General features: G+C 45.2%; 1 long non-coding RNA gene across 1 annotated transcript; it reads right to left on the bottom strand.

Annotated features, from left to right (window-relative positions):
• Nucleotides 1-1,603: 1,603 nt before the first annotated feature.
• On the bottom strand, nt 1,604-11,246 carry LOC144336379 (uncharacterized). Its single transcript, XR_013408109.1, has 2 exons — nt 10,036-11,246; nt 1,604-7,563 (listed from the first exon to the last, which is right to left on the bottom strand). It is a non-coding gene; the product is annotated as an uncharacterized LOC144336379 (long non-coding RNA).
• Between the last annotated feature and the right edge of the window lie 5,257 nt (nt 11,247-16,503).

Below are 16,503 nucleotides of genomic sequence, written 5' to 3'. Positions count from 1 at the left end.
CCCTTGTTTCCTGTGAAGTAGCAAATGAATGAGCTACCTTTTTGCTCTGCCTCTCATATTTGTCTTCCAATTTCCAAGCTTCCTGGTATCCGCAACAATTTAGTTCTCCAGAGATGCCAGTTTCCCTGGAGGCCTCCAGGCATCCGAGCCACACTTGGCTGTCTATGCAGAGGTGCCTGGCAAACGACTCCTGGTGGCTGCTTAGCAATCTTCTTTAGGTTTTCACTGAGGACACGATTAAGCGACCTTGTGTTTGGGAAAGGAGGCAGCCCTGGAGGAGGTGAGCCTGCCCTGCTTCTTGGTGTGGGACTGAGAAACTGCAAATGAGAATAACAACCCCCACTTTGGGATCCTCGCAGCTCAGAATGGCGGGAACATTTCAGACACTCAGAGGTGGATTTCCCAAAGATCATGACGGGAGAGCACCCGAAATGTATGGAGGGAAAGGTTGCAAAATGGTCGATGGGTCCCAACTCATCTTTATTTGTCTTTCCTATGAATTTTTAAATGGGAAATTTTCACCTAAAAATCAAATTTTCTGGCTTCTTTTTAAACATCAGAAGACACCTCAAAGGGCAGAAGATGGATGTAAAAACAACAACAAAACTTAGAACATCCATCAGCTGGAGCTGAATAGGTGAATAGGCGCTTCCCTTTTTAGATGGGGCGTGGACCTCCCAGTTGGCCACATGCACTCCATGCTGTCACGTCCGGCCCGCATCACTCATTATCTGCCTGGCCCATGCAAGTGTTTGAGTTTGCAACCTCTCTACCTGGTCATAGGAAATTAGGATCAATGTGAGATTTGAATGTAAGTTATCCAAATAATCATTCCATTTCTCTTAGAATGTGGCCGTTCCCTCTCCTTGTCACAATACATCCCAAGGTCTTGGGGCCTATTAACTCATACATCAGGCACTCAACTTCTTATAACTTCCTGAGTCTCTCCATCCCCCTTCTTCTAATAGCTCAATTGGGTTGGGAGCTGCCAACGTGCCTTTCCCAGTTTCCCGTCCTGGAGTTCTTGCCTTCTTCCAGCCTAGGAGGGCTGGGCCTAGCGGAGCATTTCCCCCTTTTGATATTGGATGAGTCAAGCTTTATCATACATAACAAGAAGAAAAAGAGAATCTCAGAGATGAAGTCTTCAACTTATTCTCCCAATCTCAGAAAATTCTCTTATCAAAGACATTCTAATGCCCTAGAAATGCTTCCTCTTTTTCAAAACCCTGCCCAAAGAGCTGTTTAAAACATCATCTTCCCAGGAAGTCCTATTTACCCCAATTTGGGAACAGCCTACCCAAATTTCAGGCCTGGTTCTAAGGAGGCAAAACCAAACAACCATGTGAAATTAATTCCACAAATCCTACATGAAGATTATGGGGTGGGGGTGGGGAATGTGACAGAGAATGGGGAAGACAAATGCAATTTCTTCTGCAAGAAAGAATTCATTCATTCAAGAAACAATCGCTGATCATTGTTTGCACCAAGGATTGTGCTAAATTCATAGTCTTTGCTATTAGGATTTCCATTTAATGTCGAGAAAGAAACTAATCAGAGTAAAATGTGCCACAGATGTGGGATTCAAAAGTCTTTGGTCTAGATGTATTATGTAAGGCAGGTTTGTTTATTTTTGTTTTAGGAAAGTGATACATTGTATATACCATCCATTATGTAACATCCTCAGCAGAGTTTGAGGCAGCACCTTGTCAGCAAACCCATTAATTTTCTACAGCAAACATATGAATAGTCACACTAAGTGGAATAAATAAAGACTATCAATAGCATGTCAGTTCAGGTCAGGTTTTTGCCATACATGTGGTTCTTGCCACAAACCAGGTTGCTTCATATTTACAAAAAATGAGTCTTGGAATTGAAGACAAGGGCTTGTGTCCTTTCCCAGAGGTTCATGGCCAGGTAAAGAAGGGTTCATGGAGGAGACGTTGCTCAAGCTGAAACTTGAAAGATCAACTGGACAAGGTGCAGAAGAACTTTCCAGGCTGATGAGCCACAACACACAAGACCACAATCTGCAAGGATTCTAGCAACCCACCGGGCAACTAGGGCCAATCCTGAGGGACACAGGGTCCTGCTGCTCCCAGAGGGTCGGGGATATCCAGGCACAACAGAGACCATGTGGTACTGACTACCTGTGTCAGCATCACCCAAGTCTGGGCCCTCACCATAAGCATCCAGGGAACCAAGTCCTGCAAATTGCATTTAAACAAGTTCTCCAGCAGATTTATCCCTGCTAAACTTTGAGAACCACCAATTTTTTTTTGACACATCCTAAGTGTCAGGCATTGTTCTACATTGTTTTAGAAATATGAGCACATTTAATCCTCCTAACAGTCTTACTAGGTAGATGAATTATTCCCATTTTTCAGACGGAGAAATTAAGATACCAAGAGGATTAAAAAACTCATCCAAGATCCCAAAGCTGTGAGAGATAGACCAGGTGGTCTGGTTGCAGTGTTTATGCTTTTAACCTGAACACTGCCTTTATACTGCTTCGGGCACCCGTCCCAAGTGACAACCTCCCTCCACCTACAGCAACAGTGAACCTGGGGCCTTGCTTCCTCCGCAGTCCCGGCTGTGTTCGCTGAAGGTGCAGATCCAGCCCCATGTGTCCCGACCCACAGGGACCAGGGCCCCTGTACAGAGCAGTCCTCAGGAGGAGTGAAAGTTTGATCTTTCACCCCTGGGGTTGGAAGTGACAGAGAGAGGTTGACAACAGTTTGTGATAAGCCTGTTAGCCTTGGGTTCAAAGCCCATGTTGCTCTCGTTTTTATCTATGTTGTTGATATCTGATTCAATAGCTTCTGTTTGAGGAGGAAAAGCCAGAAAGCAGGGGCAGGGGTTGGAGTCTGCTGACCGGATGGTCAGGCCTGGAGAGCAGTGTGCTCTCTTCTTGTGTCAATTCCAAAAGGCAGGGTTTGGAAACAAAGTCAACAGAGAGCTTCTCTTCATCTCCACATAAACAGCCGTTCAGCAGTGTTTGGGGAGTTGGGCAATGCTAGATGGAGCTGGGTCAGGGGAGAAGTCAACTTTGACTTGTAGGTCTTCTAAGCTGGCCTAGGTTTCCGTATTTCTATCAGCTTGCCTCCAGCTCACGTCAAAAGGAAAAAATGCTCCAGGCTTTTGTGTAGCCCCACCCACCTACCATGGAATTAGTACAGACATGGGAGAATGTTCTGAAACATCCTATCTTCTCCACTCACACTGGGTACCTACCATTGGTGTGCGCAATCTCTCACCAAGCAACCTCTTTTTGATGGCCGCAGAGTTCTTTCTTGCTCAAGGACAACTGCTTTCTAGCATAAGCCAATTCTGAAAGGACTGGAATTAGGCCCAGGGTGAGGGGTAGGCATAGCAACCATCTACTCTGAGAAGTTTAAAAATAGAGAGGGAACATTAGAGATTATTTGCTCCAAATCCCTTGCTTCATAGATGAGGAAACTAAAACTCTGAGAGGAGAGATTTCTTGCCAAAATTACCCAGTTAGCAAATAGTGGGGATAAATTGAAGCCCATTCACTCAACCTCCAGTACTATGGTGGGTTGAGTTTTTCCCATCACACTATTTGACCTCTTATCATTTGTCTTCAGAACTTTGCAGTTCATATTCTTAATCATCCATTGAACCTCTTCTTCATTCGTTCTGGAGTATCCTCTAGAGACAAGTGATAGACTGGCACCTGGGAGGAACTGATAGCAGAATCCATTCCTTCCTTGGAGAGGCCTCCTTCCCTTCTCCCTTCAGAGCTCTCTCCTGGCTTTGGAGGGAAGGGAGCAGAGGTGTCTGAGCCCTGTCACAATCCTCATGTCCCCTCATCTGTCACCTGTGCAGGCAGCTCCCAGCAAAAGCCTTTGCCGACTGAAGCCACTGAAGTAAAAAGAATGACCTCTGCCTTGAGCACCTCTAAAGGAGAAGAAGCAAATGGGTTGAGGGAGTTACAGAATCTAAAGCAGGTGCATATGGGAGCCGGTTCAGTGGGAAGAGTTTTTCCCCTAAAAGGACCAGAACCCACAATGTGTTCAGTCGCAGCTCTACTGATAGGAGTTTCATTGATCTGCTAAACGTGTGATGTGCTGTCAGAACGCCCCAGACAGCTTCCTGAATCACTGAGAGGGTTTCCGAGAGTCAATGGAACAAAAAATTAGAAAAGAAATGGTGTTCTGTTGAGATTCTTACACCCCCTTGAAATGCAATCTGTCATTCAAAACGATTCACTCACCAACAAGAAAGACTAAAAATATTTAAGCATGACATTGCCTTCATTAAATAGTCATTTTGTCACACATGGCTGGAAATTGAGTTTTCTGAAAGATTATTGGGAATTGTCTGCCTCTGCTGCTCGGTATTTGTGGCTTCAAAATGAACTCGAGCATGGGGGACACGGGGCACATGTTCAGAACAGATCTCAGAACTAAGTCCAAGCCATCAATTCATGCATTAGGTTGGTGCAAAAGTAACTGAGGTTTTTGACATTACTTTTAAATTAAAAGTAATGCACCAACCTAATATTAGCAGTAGCAATTGGATTCAACTACTTTGACAAAAATGCAAAGGGCCTGGTGGTGGTGCCTGCCCTCAGCGTGCTCCACGGAGGGCACCCTCCTGTCCCGCCATGAGTGAAGCTGCTCTATTGCAAGCTCTGGAAAGTAACTGAGTCATTGAGTTTGCCTCTAGGTGATTCGGGTGCATCAGGCTTCACAGTGGTTTCACAGATGGTATCACCCAGGACCCATCTGTGAATTTAGAGACCCTCATTCTGTGAGTCAAACCCACGGTGTTTCCGACCCAGGTCCATTTCACAGGCAAGAGCTGACCCTCCCACTCTGTGATACAAGCCCTCAACTGCCTTGTGTCTAATCTCTCTTGACTGTCCTTTAATGACAACTTGGGCAGATCCTGCAACTTTCTGTAGTTAGAGTATGTCCAGTTTTCTGTAAATTCCAACCTTGTTAATGTCCAAGGAGCCAGAACTTGACCTGAAAGGGAACAGGAAGGAGGATTCTGCCCCCAAAGGATGGGGAAGGAGGAGGAAGCCACCAAAAGGACAAGAGTGAGGCGCTGGAAGAGACGCCCTATCTGGAGAACAGAGTACAGAGAACACATTTCCCTTAGGGTGAGGTAGGCCTGACCCTCATGAGCCATGCTGAGACAGCTGAGCCCAGACCCCCAACAAGGTAGGGCAGCCTGGCTATTGGGCACACAACTTCAAAAGAGTTTGAGTCTGAGGGCAGGACAAGTCTTCAAGAGGCAGAGGATGTGTTCAAACTATGAAAATATGAGGCTCAACTCTGAATAATATATCCCCAAATTGATTCAAACAAGAGACACCACTCAAGGTCAACGTGGGAAGCTGCCTGACAGCACTGTTTTTGAACTAGCAAAAGACTGAACCAATCCGAGGAAAAGTTTAAACCAATGATGGCCCCTTTTTAGAGCCGGTTGTCATGGCACCTGGAAGGAGTTGATTGAGAAGTCTCAATCCATGGAGTGTAAACATAAAGTTTCTTTTCTGCCCCCTAAATTGCCTTTGTGCCCCCTAATTTGCCTTTCAACTGCCTTGTGTCTAATCTCTCTTGACTGTCCTTTAATGACAACTTGGGCAGATCCTGCAACTTTCTGTAGTTGGAGTATGTCCAGTTCTCTGTAAATTCCAACCTTGTTAATGTTCAAAAGCCTCCCCTCCCCAGCAGCTGCCGAGAGGTCGCCTGGGCTGAGCTCTGGGGTCTCTCCTGATGTTGGGGGCAAAGAGGGAAGCCAGATGGCTGAGTTCTTCCACTTGCTGGTGGCCTGTTGGAGGAAGGAGCTCCCTGGTATCTACTTTAGTGAGGACGGTTCTGTGGGATCCTGGTGGTCTCTGAGGTGGTGGGTGTGGCTTTCATGGGAGCAGTGTTTGGCTCCACCCCAGGCCCTCTGTCACTGGAGACCTGCCACAGGAAGGCGCCTGGTCTCCTTTTGGTCCAGCCTGGGGAATGCCAGCTCCCGAGGCCCACTTTAGGCACTCCTGCAGCACTCTGGAAAAGCTCCCCTAGATCCTCTTGGTTCTGCTGAGGCCCCAGAACTGGGATGGCAGGGCCATCTCTGGCTTCCCAGCTGTAGCGTCCTACACCCCACAGATCCCTTCTGCCCTCTAGCGCAGGCAGCCAGCAGGTACCCAGCCTCTATGGCCACACAAGCTTCCTCTTGGCTGTCTCACCGCCCTTCTTCCGTAGTGCGCGCTGGCGTGGACCCTCGATTCCGCAGCTCAGCGAGCATCCGGCTGGAAGGCCCGCTGTCTCCCCTTCTAGCAAGACTCCATGAGTGACTCTCCAGGATCCCTCTCCCAGCCACCTACATGATGGGAAGCTTTTTGGGAGGAAAGCAAGTCACTTCTCCCCAGGCACAGAGCAGTCCCCACAGCTGACTTTCCACCTCCTCCCAGGCCTAGTGTGCTCCCCACAGAAACCTGCCTGGGTGATTGATGCATAAGGGAGGTTTCCAAGGCCTCGTAAGTTATTTGCGGAGGCGATGGCGGCCTCAGGTCAGGGCTCTCTGTAGAATGCAGGAACACCTAGCATTTTTTGTTTACATCATCGACCCTTGGCTATAATTCCAGAACAAGGGGAAAAGTCCCACATCACGTCCTATTACTCATCCAAAAATAAAGAATAAAGGAACTCTATGTGTACTGACACAAAATGACCTCAACGATAGATTGTGAAATGTTAAAAGCCAGGTTTGGAACACCATATGTAATGGCCCCAATTTGTAGGAAAAGGTAGGCTACAATCTACACATATGTGTCCACGGTCGTAGTCTGTCTCTGAAAAGGCACAGGAAATGGGTAACAGTGGCTGCTTTGGGGGATGGGGCCTGGGGTCCCACTTTTCACTTTAGGCTTCCTTCGATGGAGGGTTCAGAGCAGGCACCAGCTGCAATAACAAGCTGGGAAGACAGAGAGAAGGACCAATTAGAGCTGCCTTTACATCCATGAAGCAAAGGCAAAGAATGGATGATAGAGGGAAAAGGTGGCATATGTGAAGCAAAGGAAGAGGGGCCTTGGTGCCCACGAAAGGAGATGCTATGATCAACCCCACTTTGCAGATGAGGAAACTTCAGTCAGAAGCTGATTTGGTCGGTGTAGGTGGCACAGGGGACCAGGCTCCATTTTTTTTTTTTTAATTCCAAGTGTGCTTCTTTTTTCTGCATATGCTCCCAGAAGTCTAGTGCCCTAGATAATAATAATAATGGTACTTTTGCACATGCATATGAGAAGCCCCTGACATATGTGTCATCTCAATCCATCCTCTCACCAACTGTTGCTCTTAGTCCTGTTTGCACCTTCACTCTACAGAAGGGGAAACAGGTTCAGAGATGTTGGGTGACTTTGGTAGGGTCACAGAATTTGAGATCGGTTGAGCAAGAATTGAGTCCTGGGTTCATCAGCTCCACCTCCCTGCCCTGAAGGGGCCAGCACATCCTCTGGCCCACCAGAGAATTCTGCCCGGTGACAAGTACCGTGACCATTGGCTCAGCATCCTCTCTGAAGTTTCTGACTTCAAATGCTGCAAGCTGAAATGCAAAAGGGAGAATTTAAGTTTAAAACAAACTAGTTTTGACACAGTAAACTCTTCAGATATGGAATTTACTTCTAAGATAAATAGTAAAACCCTACATTGCGGCATAGGAAAGAAGGAGCTTCCCTGAAAGTTTCATCAGATAATAAAGTATCTCACTTCAAGTGCTCAGTATATTACATAAAACACTCTTCTAATTTTTCTTCCCAATTGCATGGACTTGTCCCACCTACTAGGCAAGTATGGGAATAAACCATGAGCATCTTGAGACCTGGCTTTACATTCTTCACCTACATTTTTCAACAACCCAGGACAAGGCCTGGCAAACAAGGGCCTCAAAAATGTTGGATAGATGAATGTATGGAGGAATGGATGCATGGTTGAATGGATGGATGGATGGATGCATGCATGGATGGATGGATGGATGGATGGATGGATGGATGGATGCATGGATGCATGGATGCATGGATGGATGGATGCATGGATGGATGAATGAATAGATGCAAGGATGGATGGATGGATGCATGGATGGATGGATGCATGCATGGATGGATGGATGCATGCATGGATGGATGGATGCATGGATACATGGATGGATGGATGCATGGATGTGTGGATGCCTGGATGTATGGATGAATGGATGCATAAATGGATGGATGCATGGATGAATGGATGCATGGATGCATGGATGTGTGGATGCATGGATGTGTGGATGCATGGATGTATGGATGAATGGGTGCATGGATGAATGGGTGCATGGATGAATGGATGCATAGATGGATGCATGCATGGGTGGATGCATGAATGATTGCATGCATGGATAGATGCATGGATGTGTGGATGCATGGATAGATGGATGCATGGATGAATGGATGGATGGACAGATAGACGGATAGGGAAATGGGTGTATGGATGAGTAAATGAATAAATTTTTCCTGCATGCCCACTTCTATATAAGCCCCATTGGGAATATAACATTTAACCCCTTGAGTGTTCTGGGTACCCTCACCCATCATAAAAGCTTTGAGATTTTCCTCCCCATTATGCCCTTAGGGAGCTGTCAAGTTTAAAAGAAACACAGTTGCCAAAAACTAAGGATAAATCATCTGCTTTCTTTATTCTTAAGTGTTAACCTCTTCCTGGTTAATGATCCCTCTGGTCCATGACATTGCAGGGATCCTATCTATTTGGCTTACTCTTGTATCTCCAGCACCTAGCAGAATGACTGGAACACAAGAGACACCCAATCAATAGTTACTCAATGAATGAATGCACTCACGTCTCTCTCCCACTGAGGACCTCCTTCACCTGCTTATCCACTCTGGCTTACCAATTACAGAGAACATCAGAGGTCATCAGCAAGGTGGAATCTATTCACTGTGGTTCAACCTTGTCTCCCAAACTGTATGGTAGGCATCTCTACTTCTGATGTATCCCTTAGAGCACGGTACAGCACTGGGAGCATAACTGATAATCAACACATGCTTGTAAGTAGCATGAATGGCCTCCCTACTGTCCTTAGAGCCCTGCTCTGTTCATGACAGCCCCTGCTCTGTTCATGAGCCCCGGCTCCTCACCCCACCTCTGTTTAAGAGCTCTGGATGTCTCTGTTCTCATGTGTTTAAGTGTATTGGCATCTGTTCTCTATCTGGCTGTTGCTCATATGAAATCTATTTATTTCCTTTACTAGTGACCACTAAACATTATTGAGCGTGTATGCCTATCCAAAAAAAATGGACTGTCACTCCCAATATATGTATATGTTTACTTATAAGTTTTACAGATGCTTGAATATGTTTTATACATTAACATCACACATAAAATACAGACACTAAAAAGGATGAAATAAATACTGAGGTTCTAACACTTTCTTGCAGCTCCCCAGAAGACCCCCTGCATCCCTCCAGGAGGGCTTGGAACCCATCTGGAGACTCCTGGCCAAGAGTGCAGGAGCACCACTCACTCAGCTCCTCTGTCTGTGGGCTACTTGTGCCTGCGTAAGGTGAGGAAGATAATAGCAATAAAAACAACGTTAAAAGCAGCTGCCATTTCTTAAGTATTTATTATGAGCCAGGCACTGGGCTAAGACTTTTAAGCCAATTATTCTCATTTAAGTGGGTACCATAATATTTCATAATATATTCATATATTCATAGATTGTAGCTTATTTACCTATATGGTGAGGAAAAATGGCAGTGTTTGAGAATCCTCATATTTCTTTTTTTTTTTTTTTTGCCACTGAGATGGTATTTTAACTTCTGTCTCTCTCCATCTACAAGTTTCATCTATGTTGTTCTCTGGGGCCTCAAAGATCAGCCATTGGCCAGGCGTGGTGGCTCACACCTGTAATCCTAGCACTTTAGGAGGCCGAGGCAGGTGGATCACTTAAGCCCAGGAGTTCCAGATCAGCCTGGGCACCATGGCAAGACCACATCTCTACAAAAAACACAAAAAATTAGCCGAGCACCTGTAGTCCCAGCTACTCGGGAGGCTGAGGTGGGAGGGTCACCTGAGACTTGGGAAGTTGAGGCTGCTGTGAGCCATGATCATGCTGCTGCACTCCAGCCTGGGTGACAGAGTGAGATCCTGTCTCAAAAGAAAAAAAGATATCAGCCATCATTGCTAATATTGCCTACATGGAACTGCTTCTCCATTAGGCTTGAGTAATAGCAAAGACAAGGCTTAGTGTTTTGTACAAGGAACATTATGTCTCCTCTTTGATTCTGGAAGAAGAATGAGGAAGAAAAAATGAAGGAAGAGCTGACATTTCAGGCCGAAAGAAGGACATTCCCTGTAAAGAACAACTGGTAGCCATAGCTGGTAGATACTAGAGAAGGCAATCCCGGAACCTGATAGTACTTTGCCCTTGGGCATGATGGGTGAAAGGGATACTGGTTGAAGCCAGGAAGACCCCAGATTAGCCATGGAAAAGTAAGATTTCTCCAAGAGGCTTCCCCCATCTCGCTTTGCACACCCTCACATGGGTACTCTTGCATGCCATGGCTCAAGTGATTGTGGGCTGGATGGAACGCTCTGCCACACACAGGTTTAATGCTTTGCAGCATTTCCTTTCACTAAATCCTCATGATAGCACTGCAAAATGCCTAAAAATATTCCCATTTTACAGATGAGGAGAGTGACATTAGTAACATGAAATGCTTTCAGGAGGCTTGCTTAGCTCCTGAGGAGCCAGACTGGGATTCAAGTCCACATCTGTTTATTCCAATGGTTCTCACTACGTAATGGATGTGAGCATGAAGCAGGCTGAGTCGGTTGTGTCAACGGAACCTATCAGCAGATAGGGATGCAAGTTTTATTCACTGTCTCCTAAAACGTGTTCATTTTCTAGTTCTTTTCAAGTTCTATGCCAGTTCTATCCCGCACCCCAACCCCCACATCAGCAGGCGCTGAACTGTAGATGAAATTTGTAGATGGAGAAAGACAGAAGAAGTGGGCACTTTTTTAGAACAGGTATTCCAGGAATGGGTATGGGAAAGACAATCATACATTCCCATCAACTTGCTTTCCAAACAATGAATTTCTAATGGTGAAATTTCAGGCACCAAGTTAGAATATATGTTGAGGGCAAGGGAGGGGAGAGAAGGAAGGGGAAAATGTTTCTTGGGTTTTCAAGTTGCTCTAGAAAAACGGCACAATTGTTTGTAAGATCAACCTGTAACAAACACATGTTCTCCCTCCCTCCCTCCCTCCTTTAAGCCTTCCTCCTTTCCTTCCCAGACTATGAGCTTTCATGTATACAGTAGCCATTATTTTGCACTGGCTGCTATTTTCACTAGGAAACATGTGGGAACTACATTCTTTTTTTTTCCCTTTGAGATGGAGTCTCGCTCTGTCTCCCAGACTGAAGTGCAATGGTGTAATCTTGGCTCACCGCAACCTCTGCCTCCTGGGTTCAGGTGATTCTTGTGCCTCAGCCTCCTGAGTAGCTGGGATTACAAGTGGCTGTCCCACCATTCCCAGCTAATTTTTATATTTTTAGTAGAGACATGGTTTTGCTATGTTGGCCAGGCCGGTCTTGAACTCCTGACCTCAAGCGATCCGCCCAACTTGGCCTCCCAAAGTGCTGGGATTACAGGCATGAGCCTATGCGTTCGGCTGCCAATAAACATTTTTAAAGGTACAGTTTTAGTGGTAATAAAAGAAATGAATGATAAAGTGAGATGCCACTTTTATTTATCAGATAGGAAGATATTAAAAAGATAAAATAGTTTGGGCACAGTGGTTCATGCCTATAGTCCCAGCACTTTGGGAGGCTGAGATGGGAGAATCACTTCAGCCCAGGAATTCAAGACCAACCTAGAGAGACACTGCCTCTACCAAATTAAAAAATAAAAGCAACTCAGCATGGTGGTGTGCACCTGTAGTACCAGCTACTTGGGAGGCTGAGGCGGGAGGATCATTGAACCCAGCAAGTTGAGGCTGTAGTGAGCTATGACTGCACCACTGCATTCCAGCCTGGGTGACAGAGCAAGACTCTATCTCAAAATAATAATAACCATAATGACCAGCAAGGGTGCAATGTGGAGCACATCACTGATTAAAGTACAAATCAGTATTGATTTTTTTCCATAGCAACTTATATATACACAGGTACACGTCAATATATGTTCGTAAATATATATATTCTTTTCACATAAAATTAAGAAGCGACCAGAAGGAGAAACACCACCATAGTGATGTGATGGAACAGTGTAAGTGCTTGTGCTTGCTTCTACTTTATTCTAAGCTTCCAGAAATCAGAAAAAAAAAATACTTTCAAAATAGGAAATGTTATAAAGCATTTCAAAGCAAAACAAAAAGTCCTATATGCCAGCAGCCCCACAAAGAGAGGTTTTGAGTGCCATGCTATATTTTGAGTACAGCTGCTCAAAGCACATCGAAGGAATTTCTCACATTAGTTAGACATTAGATAGATATGAAATTAGCTAATACATTAGCTAAGACAAAAATTAGCTGGGTGTAGTTGTACATGCCTGTAATCCCAGCTGCTCGGGAGGCTGAGGCATGAGAATCGCTTGAACCTGGAAGGAGGAGGTTGCAGTGAGCTGAGATCATGCCACTGCACTCCAGCTTTCTTTTTTGAATGATCTTTTCATATTTTTGCCCATTTTTCTACTGAGAGTTTAGTATTTTTTTTCTAACTAATGTCTGAAAAAAATGATTATGGGGGATTCTATTTCCTTTCCTAGAAATGTGTAGAGAATTCCCCCATAACAGTGAAAACTTTGCTGTGAATTACTCTCTTTTGGATTAGAAGGACCTAAGGGCCAGAACTTGGAGGAAGTGGGTTTAGTCTTGGAAATCCCAACGTGGAGTTTCTCTATCTTGGAGTCAGGAAAACCCAGCTGTGACCTCCAGGTCTGGAATGTACGAGACACCCAATGCCACTGACTGTCCCATGGATGTCCCAGCCACAGAGTTCACTCACTGAGGCGTCGTCTCCTCCTCCACCATAATGATGGCTCAGTCACTCTCTCTGTCCGTTCTGCCCCCACTGCCAACTGCCCAAGCCCTGGCATGTCTCAACATTCAAACCGCTGGAGAGAAAGGACCTGACCGGTTCAGCTAGGCATCATTGTCCAAACTAAGTGTTCTCAAAAACCACTCTTCAATACAAACATTAGCCAATCACCTGGGGCTAGAGGAACTGAATGAGGCCACTGGGGAGGGCTCCTTTCTTTCTGGAAGCCTGAGACTAAGATGGTTTCCCTCAAAAGAGATTGGGAAGATGAGAGGTACACCTGCCCATTTACAAAGAGTGGCTGGGTCCCAGATGGAGACCATGGCTTAAGGACTTTTCCCCTAGGGTGTGGGAGTCCTTGAGCAAATGACTTAGCTTCTCTTCTGGAAGAGTCTACTTTCTCATTGATAAAGTGAGAATCTTAATTAAGCCTTTTTCATAGCATTATGAGGATTTCATGGGTAATGTACATTCAGCACTTATCACAATGCCTGGCACATATGAGACACACACTAAACCCTAACGGTTCTCACTATGTAATGGATGTGAGCATGAAGCAGGCTGAGTCGGTTGTGTCAACGGAACCTATCAGCAGATAGGGATGCAAGTTTTATTCACTGTCTCCTAAAACGTGTTCATTTTCTCCTCCAGATCTTTGCTAACACCTAGACAGGGCGAAATATAACTGATACTCTGAAAAATGTTTTTTAAAGTGAGAGTCTGCATTCCCTCTGAGTGAGTGAGAGCTCACTCAGAAGCAGCATATTCTCTGAATCTAACAAGTCTCAAGTCCATCTCATCCCTGCTATTATAACCAACTATTGTATATTGTTGATAATATTATTGTTGGGCTTTCTCAATGGTTCAGTCAGGCCTGAATTCCAAAAATTAGCTAATAGCAAACACTAGCGTCTTTCCAGACCCAATAAACATTATTTTGACATTCTAATAATAATAAGGATGCACTTATCACACATACTTTTTTAAATACGTGAAAACAAATTGCAGACCAGGTGTAGTGGCTCATGCCTGTAATCCCAACACTTTGGAAGGCCGAGGTGGGAGGATTGCCTGAGCCTAGGAGTTCAAGACCAGCCTGGGCAACATAGCAAGATCCCATTTCTATAACAAATTTAAAACTTAATGGATCATCATGGGACACATCTGCAGTCTCAGCTACTCAGGAGGCAGAGAATGGAGGATCACCTGAACCCAGGAGTTAGAGATTACAGTGAGCTGTGATTACACTACTGCATTCCAGCCTAGGGGACAGAGTGAGACTCTGTCTCTAACAAACAAACAAAAACAACAACAACAACAACAACAAACAACAATGGGCCGGGCGCAGTGGCTCACACCTGTAACCCTACCACTTTGGGAAACTGAGGCGGGTGGATTGCTTGAGACCAAGAGTTCAAGAACAACCTAGGCAACAGTGAAATCCCATATCTACATATATATATGTATATCTACATATATATATATATATATACACACACAAAAAAAATTAGCCAGGCATGGTGGTGCGTACCTGTAAACCCAACTACTCTGGAGGCTGAGGCGGGAGAATCGCTTGAGCCTGGGAGGCAGAGGTTGCAGTGAGCCTAGATCGCAGCACTGCCCTCCAGCCTGGGAGAATGCGTGAGACTCTGTCTCAAAAAAATAAATAAATAAATAAATAAAGGCCGGACTTGGTGGCTCACGCCTGTAATCCCAGCACTTTGGGGGGCCAAGATGGGTGGATCACTTGAGGTCAGGAGTTCGAGACCAGCCTGGCCAACATGGAGAAACTCTGTCTCTACTAAAAATACAAAAATTAGCCAGACATAATGCTGCACACCTGTAATCCCAGGAGGCTACTCAGGAGGCTGAGGCAGGAGAATTGCTGGAACCTGAGAGGTGGAGATTGCAGTGAGCCGAAATCACGCCACTGCACTCCAGCCTGGGTGACAGAGCGAGACTCTGTCTCAAAAATACATAAAATAAAATAAAACAAAAAGAGAAGAAAGTCCTGCACACAAATGCAGCTTATAGATCTGTATCAGGCGCTAATGGTTAACACACTGATGATATCCAGTATTGACATGTTTACTTGGAATCATATTTTATTATTTTAGCAAGAGTTATAATTTGTCTTCTAATCAAGCTATTTAAATGGCTTCCTGCATTCTGCCAAAATATTTCCTAAAATTCCACCAGTACAAATTAAGTCCTTTGTGTTCATATTTTCCCATCTAGGGGCTCCTCTTTCAAAATGCCTGAAGAAGGGAGAGCATGATGTTTCTAGGTCTTAAAACTCAAACCCTCTGCAGCCAAACTTATCTTCTACTTTAAACCAGCTTTTCTCCAGCATCTACCAAGTAGAAGCAATGAAATCCAGAACCATAGCATGCCCCCTCTGTCACTCCCTCTTCATCCTCTACAACCAAGTCCTGAAATGCACCCACTGCCCTTCCTTCCTTCCCATGGCCCTCCCCACCCCCACATCTGCTAATTACTGCCCCATGGCAGTCAGGGAGAGCCTCCTAAAACACAAATGTAGTCATGTTGCTCCCCTGCTTCGACACCTTTCATGCTTCTCACTGCTCCCAGGACAGAGTCCAACCTGCAGCGTGGCCCGCCAGGACTCGCAGGAGCTCTCCCAGCGTCCCAGCCCAGCTGCACGCTGTACGCTTCCATTCCAGCCCCCACTCCAGTGTCATCAGTCACTCTGTCTCCCATGCCACACTCTCTCATCACAGGCCTCTGGCATCTTGTTTCCTCCTCCTAGGACACAGCCTCCTCTTTTCACAGGCTAGCTGCAACGACTACTTCCTTGTCTTGGCTCAGGCATCACTTCCTACAGGAAGCCTTCTTAGACCTTTAAGTGCCTTGCTATGTGCTCCCATAGTATTTATCACATGGTTACTAATGCCTCTTTATACTTCACTTGTATTTCTCTTTCTCAGCAGGTTAGGGATTGCATCAGTTTCATTCATGAGTATCTCCAGAACTTAGAATGGTACTTGGCACGCAATTACTATTGAATGATTAACACATTAACAACTTACTAGGCCAGATCCTTTGTCCTAGACTAGCAGTTCTTAACTATAATGAACCATTGTCAAAAAAAAAAAAAAAAATCTGCAGACTTCCCCACATAATAGCAGGTTATACTTTTAAAATCAATTGATTACGAAAATGCCTAATGACCAAAAGTTATATTGAATTCAGTATAACATTGAAAGAAATTTATATTTTATCAGAGGTAACAGTACCCACATATACTCAAACGCTTGGCACACAAGTGGAATTTTCAGGCCTCGGCAGTCTCTCTGAGGCATCCCTCCCCCATGGTGCAGCCTGCGGGGAATGAGGTTCTAAGGTGGGAGAGAGCCTTAAAGGGGCCAGGGCCTCAGCTTTTCCTAATTCACAATTTTACCTAGTGATGGACCTGTATTTGAGGAGGAATGA

The sequence above is a fragment of the Macaca mulatta genome, chromosome 18 (assembly GCF_049350105.2).
Source record: "Macaca mulatta isolate MMU2019108-1 chromosome 18, T2T-MMU8v2.0, whole genome shotgun sequence".
NCBI lineage: Eukaryota > Metazoa > Chordata > Mammalia > Primates > Cercopithecidae > Macaca > Macaca mulatta.
This window is presented reverse-complemented; position numbering and strand designations above follow the sequence as displayed.